Below are 14203 nucleotides of genomic sequence, written 5' to 3'. Positions count from 1 at the left end.
GCCCCTATAGCCCCCCTTGGATCCACCCTTTTATATATATATATATATATATATATATATATATATATATAACTCTATGGCCTATGGAACCCGGAGGTTCAGTGCCGCGTTCACAAAAGCTCTCCACTGACTTCTATCCTTAGCTAATTGGATCCAGTTTCTACTTTGTATTCCTATCTCTGCGAGATCCATTTTAATATTATCCTCCCATCTGCGCCTAGGTCTTCCTAATGGTCGTTTTCCTATGGGCCTACCAGTCAAGACTTTGAAAGCGTTTCTACTTTCTTCCATTCTAGCTACATGACCTGCCCACCTAAGCCTCCTAGACTTGACGACCCTAACAATGTTGGGTAAACCGTATAAACTATTAAGTTTCTCGTTATGAAGCTTCCGCCATTCCCCATTCTCGTTCCTCTTGGGTCCGAATATTCTTCTCAGGATCCTGTTCTCAAATACTTTCAGTCTATGTTCTTCCCTCAGAGTAAGCGACCATGTTTCGCAACCATACAGAACAACAGGCATGATTATCGTTTTATATACACCCTCCATTCCAAAAGAAACCGAACTTTTGAAAACAAATAGTACCACTAGTGCCATCTGTTGTAATATTTTACCGGTAGATGGCGTAGTCCCTCATTGACAACTGGTATAAATGTCATGACATTTGGATGCACGGCAACAAAGTTATTGCGTTTCAACTGTCAGTGTGTTGTGTACATCGGTCGAAAAATGAGTTTCAAACAACGAGCTGCAATTGAGTTTTGTGTTAAACTGGGTAAAACTTTTAGTGAAACGCACCAAATGCTACAAACTGCATATGGTGATGAGTGTCTATCCCGTACGCAAGTTTACGAGTGGTTCAGGCGATTCAAATCGGGTAGAGAGACACTGGATGATGACGAAAGATCAGGCCGTCCCAGAACCGGATTATCGGAAGAAAACATCGAAAAAGTGCGTGAATTCATCAAACATAACAAAAAATTGTCGGTGAAAGTTATTGAAATGGAATTAGGCATTCCTTAAACAACCGCATACCGCATTTTGACCGAAGTTTTGGGCCTTAAGAAGGTTAATTCGCGGTTTGTACCACACAAACTCACCGAAGACCAAAAAGTTGATCGAATTGCGCATTGCAAAGACATCGTTAAAAGTGCTCGGCAGGATCGAAACTTTTTGAAATCGATTGTAACTGGTGACGAGACGTGGTGTTTTGAATATGAGCCCGAAACAAAGCGGCAAAGTGCTGAATGGAGAGCGCCGGATGAAGGAACACCCAAAAAAAAGTCGCTTGGTGAAGTCAAAAGTTAAGGTGATGCTGATTTGTTTTTACGATTCAAAAGGAATTATCCACAAAGAATTTGTTCATCCCGGCCAGACAGTCACTGGAGAGTTTTACTTGGGCGTCATGAAGCGTTTGCTGGCAAGAATTCGTCGTATTCGGCCCGAATATCGCGAAATCGGCAGTTGGACTCTTTTGGACGATAATGCACCATCACATCGTTCGCGACTTGTAACTGAATTTTTGGTCAAAAATCACATTATTCGGTTGCATCATCCGCCCTATTCACCAGATCTCGCTCCGTGCGATTTCTATCTGTTCCCGAAACTGCATTTGGCGATGAAAGGAAAGTGGCACGCATCGATTGATGCCATTGAGAAGGCGACGACCGCCGTCCTAAAGACCATTCCAATAAAGGACATGGAGAAGTCGTTTGACAACTTGTTGGAGCGTGCAAATATGTGTATCGATGCAGAAGGGGAATACATTGATTAATAAAAATGATTTGTTCCAAAATGTACATTGCTTTTTTTGTTTTTTTTAAAACGTTCGGTTTCTTTTGGAATGGAGGATGTATTTTAAGCTTCAAATTCCTCGACAGAATTCGCGACGACAAGAGATTTTGAACCGAATAGTAAAACGAATTCCCTGCTTTTAGTCGACATTTAATTTCTTCGTGAATATGATTTTCGTCTGTTAATATTGATCCTAAATATTTGAAAGTATCCACTTTATGAAAAGTATTATTTAATATTTTAACGCTTCCACAATTTGCCGTATTACGGTCCCGACGCACTTCCATGTATTTAGTTTTCCCTGCATTTACTTCTAAACCCATGTCCCTGCAAGCGTTTAATAATATCTTTGCATTATATATATATATATATATATATATATATATATATATATATATATATATATATATATATATATATATATATATATATATAGCGAGAGAGAGAGAGAGAGAGAGAGAGAGCTTTTTTGGTCTCTATTCGAAGTTATATTTAATCGACTCCGACAGGAACACAGACAGAAACATCGAGACCGGGTATAAATAAATTGTGCTATGGCAGGACTCGAAATAACCTTTAATAGGCCTTACGATCTATAGCCGAACGTCTTACACCGCTCGACGAGGGCGACAATAGCTTGCAATTACAACGAACGTGTTTCGAGTAGCACCTTTTGTTACAGGATGAAATGTATTTTGCATTGTGTGAAGTTAAAGCCTATTTTGCCCTGATGTAATATTTCTATTGATTTTATATATATAAATATATATATTTACGGTATTCGTAACTGACGAATGATATACATAATTGGTTCTCAAACTTTCCGATAACGCGGACCCCATGTTTATTCGAAAAGTGATCTTACGAACCCTCTTGCAATGCCACCTAAAATTTCAATAGTATTAAAAGTATACTAATTAGCATTACCACTGATAAGAAAAAGATCAAGAAAAATAATGCAATAAGTAATTTATTCTAAAGATGCATGATTGTTTCCTAGTAAACGAAATATCAATTAAATACAAGACTGAAAATAATAATAATAATAATAATAATAATAATAATAATAATAATAATAATTATTATTATTATTATTATTATTATTATTATTATTATTATTATTATTATTGTTATTATTATTATTATTATTATTATTATTATTACAGAAAATCCACTTGATAAACAATGTTCTCAAATAATGTGTGGTAACTAATGTAAGGAATGATTTTTTTTTTCCATAACTGCATTGAATCTAGAATAAGTTTTGTCATAATCAATCTTAGGTTCGATTCCACATTAAGACTAGTTTTAGACGGAAACATTTATCGTAGCATTTCTCGTAGCAAAAATCGTATCATCGATATCCTACCGTGTAAAGTAGCAAATGCTATAGCATTTCCCATGCCATGGCATATCCTATGGCATTTCTTGTCGATAGAATCTGCTCTATTTCGTAGCATTTTCCCCAGAATTTCTGGTCCGATTTCAGCGCCGTGGTGTGTTAAAAAGAAGCGAAAGGTTTTGTGCGAAATATCCATGCTCTTTGTTTTGTGTGGGAAATTGAATTGTAGTAAAGAATAATGAGTTGGAGTAGGGATGCTGTTTGCCCACATACTTCTTTGTGATTTTCATTTTTTAATATGACCAACGAGAACTGTTGTTACAATTACTATAGCTTTAGCTACCTCACGCTTAATTTCGGAGCCATAATTGCGTTCTTCTCCAGTGATTTGTTTGTTACCTCACGACAGATGCTTATCAAAATGCTACCATTTTAAAGCACGATATACTTTTGATGCCATAGAATATTATATGAAATTTTTGGAAGCACATCTGCTGCGAGAAATGCTACGATAAATGCTTCCGTCCAGTAAGTACGTCAGAAATTTTTACTTGGGGGGGTGTTCAAAATAAAAGGGGGTGTGTGCTCTCAACTCAAACAAGAAAACAGTATATTTTGTTACGCAACTATTGCAATTCTACTATTACTACTACTACTACTACTACTACTACTACTACTACTACTACTACTACTACTACTAATAATAATAATAATAATAATAATAATAATAATAATAATAATAGTATCAGCTCTTCGCAGTGGTAGGTTCAATAAAGTAAGTTCACACATTTGAGAATTTATTATTATTAAACTAAGTAATACAGTGAAACCTCTCAAAACGGACATCGATGGAACCGTTGTCCGTAAATGAGAGGTGTCCCTAAAAGCAAGGGTTCTCTCTTATAACACCACACCACACATATTTATGGCATGGAAGAATAAGAAAGTTTGTCCTCTTACGAAGATGTCCACTATTGAGAGATGCCCGTTAAGAGGGTTTCACTGTATTAGGAATTAACTTCCACTATTTTACCCAGTAATTACATGTGAATTGATTACATACGAATTATTGTAGTCTAATTGTTTTGCAAAATTCTGCTATTATTTCAATTTATTCACCCCAGCAAGTTTTAGTGGGTGATTTTTTTTTTTTTCAAAATATTAATTGGGAAAAAATCCCTCGTCCCATGCTGAAATCACATTCGTTTAGTAATTAATACTGTACATAGTTCCAATTTCATTATTTTAATATTCTTACCCTGTTATTAACGTTAATTGTTGTAATATTATTTGATCTCTTAATCTCTGTTCCTGCCTCTTCCTGGCTACGTTATTGGCTCTGAATATTTTTCATAAGAAAATTATTCATTGATTTAGTTGTTTTCCAGAAATCCAGTTTTTCAATTTACAAATATTTTGTATCTTTCTGTTTTGTCTCTTCTATAATATACCCTAATTTTAATAACCCCAGGGCTCATAGTGGTCTGATCTCTTGTAAATAGTTGAAAAGTGACCAAAAATGGCCAAAAGCACACGAAAACGTGACCAAAATCTCATCATGCCCCTTTTTCCTTTGTCAATTTCTCCATCACCTCTTTCTTTGTTTGTTCTTTTGTTTCTTCTTTACTTCTTCTTTTTGAGCTTCCTCCTTTCCTAGGTTTTCAAAGTATTCTTTGTAGTTATGGTAGGCAGACTTAGCAGAAGTAAAAAGCTTCTAAGTAAGTAGAACCAGTTCTGGCCTATTTCTGAATTTCTTCATCCCAGACATTATATTTAACTTCGCATTAAGAGTTCTCAAAAACGTGAAATATTCAAATTCATCACCTACTCTTAAGAAGAACATACAAGAAGCATAACACAAGACGAACATGATGAACCACACAAACACACACACACAGTGTTGAACGGAGCGGTAACTATTACGAGAGAAAACTAAAAGATTATTATTATAGAAGAAATAATAGACACAGAAGGGTTCTCAACTTCACCTTGAGAGCTTAAGCATCCACCAACCGTCCACTGTGCTTTAGAAAGAATAGAAGCCGAAGTGAGAATAAAGCTGACTGTTTCACATATGGCAGCAAGTACTGAAGCTTTCAGAAGAGTAATGAGTAACAAGTTTCTGCCTTTTTTTTTATTTGTTTTTATATTTTTCTTAGAAAGCTGCCAATGCGAAACATAAATCACACGAAAGTCAATTTACCTCTCAAAAAAGTTTCTTTTAGTGAAAAATTTCAAAAAAAAAGAAAGAAAAAAATAACTTTTAGTGACCAACTTGAAAGAAAGTAAATTTTAGTTAAAAAGTAACTCGCTATGAGCCCTGTTCCGCTCAATGAATTTACGTAAATAAAAATATACTTTACAAAAATTAAGCTAGCGCCAAATGCGTTCCTGCGTAACACTAGACTCAGTCTAAAAAATATATGATTTTTACTTCGATCGATCTCTTCATTTCTAAAAACGTTTTGACTACACCCTTCTAACGTCCGTCTGTTGATACACCACTTGCAGAGCAGGCTCGAAACCAGCCACAGAGCTTTGGGGTCCACGAATATGTTAGGAGGGGCCAAGACATTAAAAATTCTCTTACAAATATCTAAATTGTGCATTTTGTATTAGGGTCTGGAGGGGACATGAAAAATTTAGGGAGGGCCTGGCCCTCCTTAGCCCCCTCTGGTTGCGAGCCTGTTGCAGAGTAGTACTTATATACCAACTGAATCTGGTATAGGCTTATTACTATATTGTCACATTTTTCCTTATTGAGGAGAAGGTAGGTGAATGACTGCTCAAGACGTTGCCAATTTCAGTCATCTGCATCTGTCCATCAATCTCTTTTCTCGGAAGAGACCGCGGAGCCCAGGAGGGTAGGTACCCGCGGTCTGTTTTGTCAATTGTTTCGATCGAAATATCGCCCGAAACAATGATTTCGTGTGGTTCTCGAAGCCGTACATCAGAACGAGGTCGCTTCGTATTTTGAAATGAAATAAATAAATAAGAATATTGCCTTCTTTCCTAAACGGTAAACCTTTTTTTAACTCGATGTATAAGATATGATACTGATTGATACAATTGCATTTGGGGGAGTATTCCTTTTCCATCCAGGGGTTGTGTGTAAAGAAATTTGGAGGGGTGTTAGGGGGTGTTGGGGGGGTGTAGATTACTCCCTGCTTCCGTCTAAAACTAGCCTAAGACGATTTCGCTTTAAGTTTTAATACTACTAAGAGCAGAAAAGGTCTGCTCACCTAAGTAAGTGGAATTGCAACTCTTCATACTCACAGCGCACACTCAACCAAAAGCTACAAAGATCGTTTCCTTTGAAAACATTTTTCCATGAAGTATCACAGAATAGTTCCAATAGTTGTTTCGTATTAGAGACAGTGATCGAAGTGAAAAAAAGCAGAGGCGGTATGTTTTATTACGATTTTGGCTCGAAATACCAGCTATTTAAATGATGAGATGCAGTGAGGGCATGTTGCCTAAAAGATTGCATTTCTATTTACGTAATGACTGAAACCATTTAACAGCTTCTCTGTAGTAACGGGGGGGGGGGGTATGGAAAGACTGATCCCCGCCAACAACTTTCTGAAAAAATAAAATATCCACTTATATGTTGTATAAGGCTAGTTTTAGACGGAAGCATTTATCGTAGCATTTCTTGTAGCAAAAATCGTATCATCGATATCCTATCGTGTAAAATAGCAAATGCTATAGCATTTCCCATGCCATGGCATATCCTATGGCATTTCTTGTCGATAGAACCTGCTCTATTTCGTAGAATTTTCCCCAGCATTTCTGGTCCGATTGCAGTGGTGTGTTAAAAAGAAGCGAAAGATTTTGTGCCAAATATCCATGCTCTTTGTTTTGTGTGGAAAATTGAATTGTTGTAAAGAAAAATGAGTTGGAGTAGGGATGCTCTTTGTCCACATACTTCTTTGTGATTTTCGTTTTTTAAGATGACCGGCGAGAACTGTTGTTACAATTACTATAGCTTTAGCTACCTCACGCTTAATTTCGGAGCCATAATTGCGTTCTTCTCCAGTGATTTATTTGCTACATCACGACAGATGCTTATCAAAATGCTACCGTTTTAAAACACCATATACCTTTGATGCCATAGAATATTATATTAAATTTTTGGGAACACATCTGCTACAAGAAATGCTACGATAAATGCTTCTGTCTAAAACTAGCCTTATAGAGAATAATACACGAAACTGCTCAAAAACAGATCGAGAATATTAACAATTTCCTGCGGGAAAACTCCAGATCCCCCACTCGACTGTGTAGCAACCTCTGGAAGCCCCCACAGCAGACAATCCCTGAATCCGACCATGCTCAAAACATTGCATTTATATATTAAGGCAAGAAGGCACACACACACACATACATAGCAAAGAAACAATTCAATATGGCACCTCAAAATACAAAATAGGTTAACTTATTTGAAGACACCTTATTTTAAAAACAAATGGTAGGGAAAAGATAACAAAAATGTTGGTGTTGTCAACTTAGAAATTATTTCTACATAAGAAACAAAATATTTTTACGTGACAAGGTATTCGTCAATTACTGTGTATAGATATGGATTCGTTAAAATATTTAGCACCTACTTTCCAGTGACGGTATATTTTAATCATTGAAAAACCAGAGACGGTATGCCTTCATCACTGAAAAACCGGAGGCGGTATGGCATACCACCGCATACCGTCTCACTTCGACCACTGGTTAGAGAGATTCATACGTCATGGATTTCTACATTAGTGAAAGGATTTTCAATCCAGCTATTAACAGGGACAGGGTAATATTCTCGATAACTTGCAGCTTATGCTCTCAAGTGTGCTACAAGTGTTTCGTGCATTTTAGCAGAGAGTTTTTAACCTGAAGAATCAAAGAAATCCTTGAGCAGTAGAAATGAATAGTTATTGTTTTATATTCGTACTGCCCACAGCTGCAGTTTCTTAATCTTAAAAATACTTCTTGCATAACGGCTGCGAGTTCCATTTTATTACAACACATTTCAATTTTTAGGCGTTGCGGATCCCACGGGTATGTCCCGCGGACCCTCCAAGTAAATTTGTTTTCTTCTACTTTTTCATTCTACCATTTCTCATCATCATCGTCTCCCTTAGCCTCATAAAACGATAAATTCAAAATTTAGTTAAACTAGCACCAAGAATCGAACTCGGGACCCTGTTCGGACGATTGCAATGCTTATAATGCATGAGGTAATTACTAGTGCTGTTGAATTTTTGTGACATTTGCGGTTTTCGGTTTTTGAGAAAACCGATTTTCTGAAAACCGAAAACCGCAAATGCGGTTTTCAAAACCGAAACCGCAGATGCGGTTTTCGAAACCGAAACCACAAATGCGGTTTTCAAAACCGAAACCGCAGATGCGGTTTTCGAAACCGAAACCGCAAAAGCGGTTTTCAAAACCGAAACTGCAAATGCGGTTTTCAAAACCGAAACTGCAAAAGTGGTTTTCAAAACCGAAACCGCAAAAGCGGTTTTCCAAACTGAAACCCAAAAAGCTCTTTTCGAAAGCGAAAGCCGCCCGAAACCGTGTTTGCGATTTTATAAGGGATTGTCCTTTTCAAAGCAGAAACAATGTTTGCTGTTTTTAATTACACCTTTTAAGAATTGTGAAAGCATCTATCGATCGAGACAAATGTATTGATTTATATGTGTGTTTTAACTTTTTTTATTTGCTGCAAGACTTTTTTTATTTTCTATTATGGTAATATGTGCAGCACAGTGCGAAAGGGATAGTTCGATGGTTGTACAAGTCACAGCTAAATTAGGGTGACAAATACTGACGTTCGATCCTTAGCTTTTTTTTTTTTTTTGTTATTTCTTTGACGACACTTTCAATGTACTCTTCGGCTGCAGGGAAGCAAACTGGACCCCACTTGATTTACATATATGTTGTAAATTAAACCACCAGGAACACGAATCTGAAGGAATTTTGACATTTCGAATGTCGGAACTCGAGATATTCGAACATCAAGTGAAAACGGAAGCAAACTAGACCCCAACTGATTTTTATATATTTTGTAAAGTAGACCACAAGGAACACGTATCTGAAGGAATTTTGACATTCCGAATTTCGGAACTCGAGATATTCGAACATCAAGTGAAAACGGAAGCAAACTAGACCCCAACTGATATTTATATATTTTGTAAACTAAACCACGAGAAACACGAATCTGAAGGAATTTTGACATTCCGAATTTCGGAACTCGAGATATTCGAACATAAAGTAACCAGGAAGCAAAAAGGACACTATTTGATTTTTATATATTTTGTAAACTGGACCAAAATTAGCAATTATCTGAAGGAATTTTGACATTCCGATTTCCCGATCTCGAGATACTAGAACTTATACAGTAGTTTTATGTAATATGTATAAAAGTAACGAAGAAAGTTCTGTCGCTTTTTGATCTATCACTTAGAGCATCGATATGTCACCTAAGACGTACCTGGAAGATCAAAAATAGTACCCATCAGTATCAATGACCTTCTGCCAACGTTCGGGATGGGCATGGATTCCTTCGCGGTAGAACTTGGTTTGCCGTGAAGCGAAGAAGGTATCAAGTGCATTTAGCACCTCTACTACGGAGTTGAACTGGAGTCCTCTAAAGTGAGTGTCCAAGGAAAGGAACAGGTGATAACCGGACGGTATAATGTCCGGACAGTATGGCGGATGCAATAGTGTTTCCCATCCAAGGTGTAGGATGGTGTTCCGGCTCATTCTAGCTATGTGGGGCATAGCGTTGTCCCGTAATGGGGGAACCCCTTAGCGATTGAGAAGTGTTGGCTCCAGGGTTTTGAGTATTTCTTGAACACGGCTCATCTGCTGACAGTAGACAGTTGCATTGATGTTCTTCTCTGACCGCCCGGTAGCAGTTCCCGATGCACGATGTCATGAGCAGTCCACCAAACACACAGGAGGACTTTCTGTTGCATTGCTGATTTCAGCTGTTTTGGAACCGGTTCATGGGATTTTAACCAATGATGACGGCGCCATGGAGCTTCGTACAGGACCCAGTTCTCATCACATGTCAACATCCTGTCCAGAAATGGCTCCTTCCTCAGACGAGACAGCAAAGAATCACAAGTGTCTGCACGCGTAGCCTTCTGCCCGGAAACAAATCATCTGGGACACATAGACCCAACTTGTAGTGCTTCCCAAATTGATGGAGGTGCTGGCGAATGGTTTCTCGACTAACATTGAATGTTAGCACCAGTTCCTCACATGTCTGTTCGGCTCAATTGCTACCTGAAGATCCTCATTTTGTACATGTGTTGGTCTTCCGGCACGTGTGGTGCGTCTTTCGTAAGTGTTTCGTCACCGTTCTTAAACTTGCTAAACCACCCTTGCACTGTCTGCGTAATCACGACACCCTCACCAAAGGCCTGAGGTATCTTCCGCCCCGCTACAGTGGCGTTTGATCCAAGTTGGAACTCGTACAGCATACACGCCCCTATGACGCTCTGTGGAGGTTCCATATTCACTCCGTCCTTACATACATTTACGTTGTAACTGAACTTCCACAACCAGGTAGAATGTCGGATATACCCACACCAACAACTGACCTTCGCCTTATCTCCATTCGCATTCAACTCACGGTATGAGGGTCAATTTTACACAGAACTCCACAAAAACCGACAGAACTTTCTTGGTTACCTTTATATATCTCACAGGACATAATATGTTTCGTATAGAGAATATTGTGTTTTTTCATATAGCGTCTATATTAAACTTTAAGTTTTAATATCTCGAGTTCCGGAGGTCGGAATGTCAAAACGCCTTCAGATTCGTGTTCCTCGTGATCAAGTTTACAAAATATATAAAAATCAGGGGAGGTCTAATTTGCTTCCCTGCATCCTACTTTTCAAACGAAACAGTTTTCCAGAGTGTACATTTGGCTTCAAACTGAGTTCTGCCCTGGCTAAGAAACGTAAATTCGCTTCTATAAGAGTCTTTAAAGTTACACTTGAAATTGTCGTTCGGCATTCTTGTAGCTTGTGAAGGTATGAATAATTCAAGTATGTTTGTTACAACATCTACAAACGAATATTCATTCGTATAGAACCTCCAATACATTACATAGAAAACACATGAACTATACAAAGAAAACCATTGTGCATTAGAGCAGATCTCTTATTAGCAAATGATTCTGCACACGCGCACTGCTCAGACAGCCCAGAGCCTGAGCCTGAGCGCGAGTCCAAATTTAACTCAATCGCGATTGAGATTGTCAAAGGTGTAGCGGTTTACGTTGAATATACCATACCAACACTTTATCAACTAAGTCCTCTTAGATTTTTCTCCAATCCCAAAAAGCGGGTGGTTTTTCGTGATTAAGATATGTTTAAGCGGGGGACGAATATATAACCTGAAAATCGGGTGGTACACGCTAAAATAGGGTAATAAGCCAACACTCAATAGAAATAAGGTATATCCCTATTTAAGATCACTACACATGCAACTCATGAAATTCAATTTGAAATATCATCCACTTAGACTAACATCTTTTATATTATTATTACTCTTTCCCCATATTTTTAAAAATAGTACTGCCACTCTTTCTTTTGTTAACAAAAAGGCACCACCTCCCTTTCTTAATATAAAGAAAGAGAGAAAAAAAGAAAGAAAATCTCTATCGCAATACACAATTTTATTGTTGATTTGTTGCTACTCCGATAAATGTGAGTGTTGTGGTTTTGCATGTGTCGACTGGCTTCTTATCGCAAGTCCCAGACACCTGCAATAGTTTATACTAGACGGAAACACCGATCATATTTTATTCTGTATCTTTTTACTTCCCAATAACGATAGCCGTGCCTCTTTGAGAAATTGCAACTTATATATTTTTTTATTCTGCCAATTGTAAAAGTATAGAATTTCCCTACACTTTAGGACATTTTAAGAAAAAATACCTTCTTTTCCTTCTGCAAATTTTGATAATTTTTCCCTACGCCGCCGAGGGAAATTTCCCTCTATCTGGCAACTGTAAGTCGGTGTGGGGAAAGATTCTTTGCTGTTTTCTCGTCGTTACTTGATATTAGTGCTGTAGAATTTTTGTGACATTTGCGGTTTTCGGTTTTCAGAAAACCGATTTTCTGAAAACCGAAAACCGCAAATGCGGTTTTCAAAACCGAAACCGCAAATGCGGTTTTCGAAACCGAAACCGCAAATGCGGTTTTCAAAACCGAAACCGCAAAAGCGGTTTTCAAAATCGAAACCGCAAAAGCGGTTTTCAAAACCGAAACCGCAAAAGCGGTTTTCAAAACCGAAACCGCAAATGCGGTTTTCAAAACCGAAACCGCAAAAGCGGTTTTCAAAACCGACATTTCGGTTTTATGAAATTTCACTTTTTTCAAAAACCGGTTTTCGGTTTTTTCAAAAACCGATTTCGACAGCACTAGTAATTACCACATGTAAGGACTAAGGTATCTATGTTCATCCCTGAGGTATATTTTAAGGAACGAAATGAATCACAAAGTACATATACTATCATATCAAATTTAAGGAATGATCTTAAGTACGCCTTCAAAAGGCTCATAAAATCCATATAATCATATAACGCAATAAGGCCCCATCATAGGTGTGAATAACCTCCAAAATTAATCATTAATACTCATTAAATGGAACGAAATGACTCCCAAATTTAAGGAGTAAACCATTGTACTTAATCATATAATGAAAAGGTCTCATCAAAGATAATACGATAGGTTAAAAAACTTCCGAAATTAATAATTTTATACCCATCAAAGAATACGGGATCCTATAAGCCCCTCCTGAAATAAATCAAGATAATCTTATGTACCCTGGGTAGTCCTATGCATTTTCCTGGTCCCTGAGTAAGCATAGCAAAATTTCAATATGAGACGCAATAATCGGGCCAAATTACTTCTGACTCATTCGCACTAATGCTATGCTGCGTGGGCCCCTAAATTGGATAACCAAGAGTGCGATAGGGTGGAGCACTTACTACTTAGTGTTTTCTTCGCGTTTTTATCATGTCCTCACTTTTTTTATCCATGTAATATGTCATGATTTTTTTTCAATAGTTTATTTACATACAGAATTACTTTGTGGCCAAAGCAATATTTAGAATATTTAGAAGCAGCAATATTTAGAATTTTCCCTCCTGAAATATTACGCTCTAAAAATGGCATCAAAATCACAAACTTCAATATTTGGATCCCCATAAATCTACAGTGCGAGTATTATCATATATTTCTGTGGATATTTCTACAGACTCTTTACATACAATAGTATTCAGCACAAAACTTGTCACCCACTTTATGCCATTCCAAAATACAGCCCCTTTAAAAGTGTAATTTTCTGTAGTTTTCCTGGTGATTTCATGTATTGGTTTCAAACCCTGCATATTTATTTAGAAGCAAAAGTTTATATTCTCCGTGTACCTCAGTTTCTCCTGTAAACGTTCGTTTTTGTTTGTTGTTCGTCTGATTCGTACATCCTGAGCAACTGTTGTTTTCGTAAACGGTTGCAAATGCAAACATTGACACTCCACCAACAACAAAGATGGCCGCCATTCAGGAACACTTGTACATACAACAACGTTAATAGTGTTATTAACCTTCTCATACACAAGGTTCATTACTCTCCAATTTCTGTAATTTTTGGAGATGGTCGAGCAACCTGCTCTGGACCACTTCGTATGGATTGATCCAGTTCGTAACTCTGCACCGTTGCTGTGTTATAGGTCCGAACCTGAAGTAAGGTGTAGTGGTCCAAAAGCCATGACTACACCTCAGAAAGCAGCGAGGCAACATCGCAGAAGTACTTGCCCCTAGGAAATGACTGCATGGTTGGGAAGAGGTGGAATGAAGGTGGTGTGCAGTCAAGAGAAAAAGCGAACTATGACGGATTTCATACCTAGGGTCGTGCATCTGCCTGGTCAACATTCGAGCATGAACGGGTGCGTTATTTTCCAGGAAGCGGACACCTTTTGTGAGCATGCCACGCTCTGGGATTTCTCAGAATCCCACAACGCACGCACCAGTGTGGCATAGTATATCCTGGTAATTGTGG

The sequence above is a fragment of the Thermobia domestica genome, chromosome 9, assembly GCF_964235325.1.
Source record: "Thermobia domestica chromosome 9, izTheDome1.hap1.1, whole genome shotgun sequence".
NCBI lineage: Eukaryota > Metazoa > Arthropoda > Insecta > Zygentoma > Lepismatidae > Thermobia > Thermobia domestica.
This window is presented reverse-complemented; position numbering follows the sequence as displayed.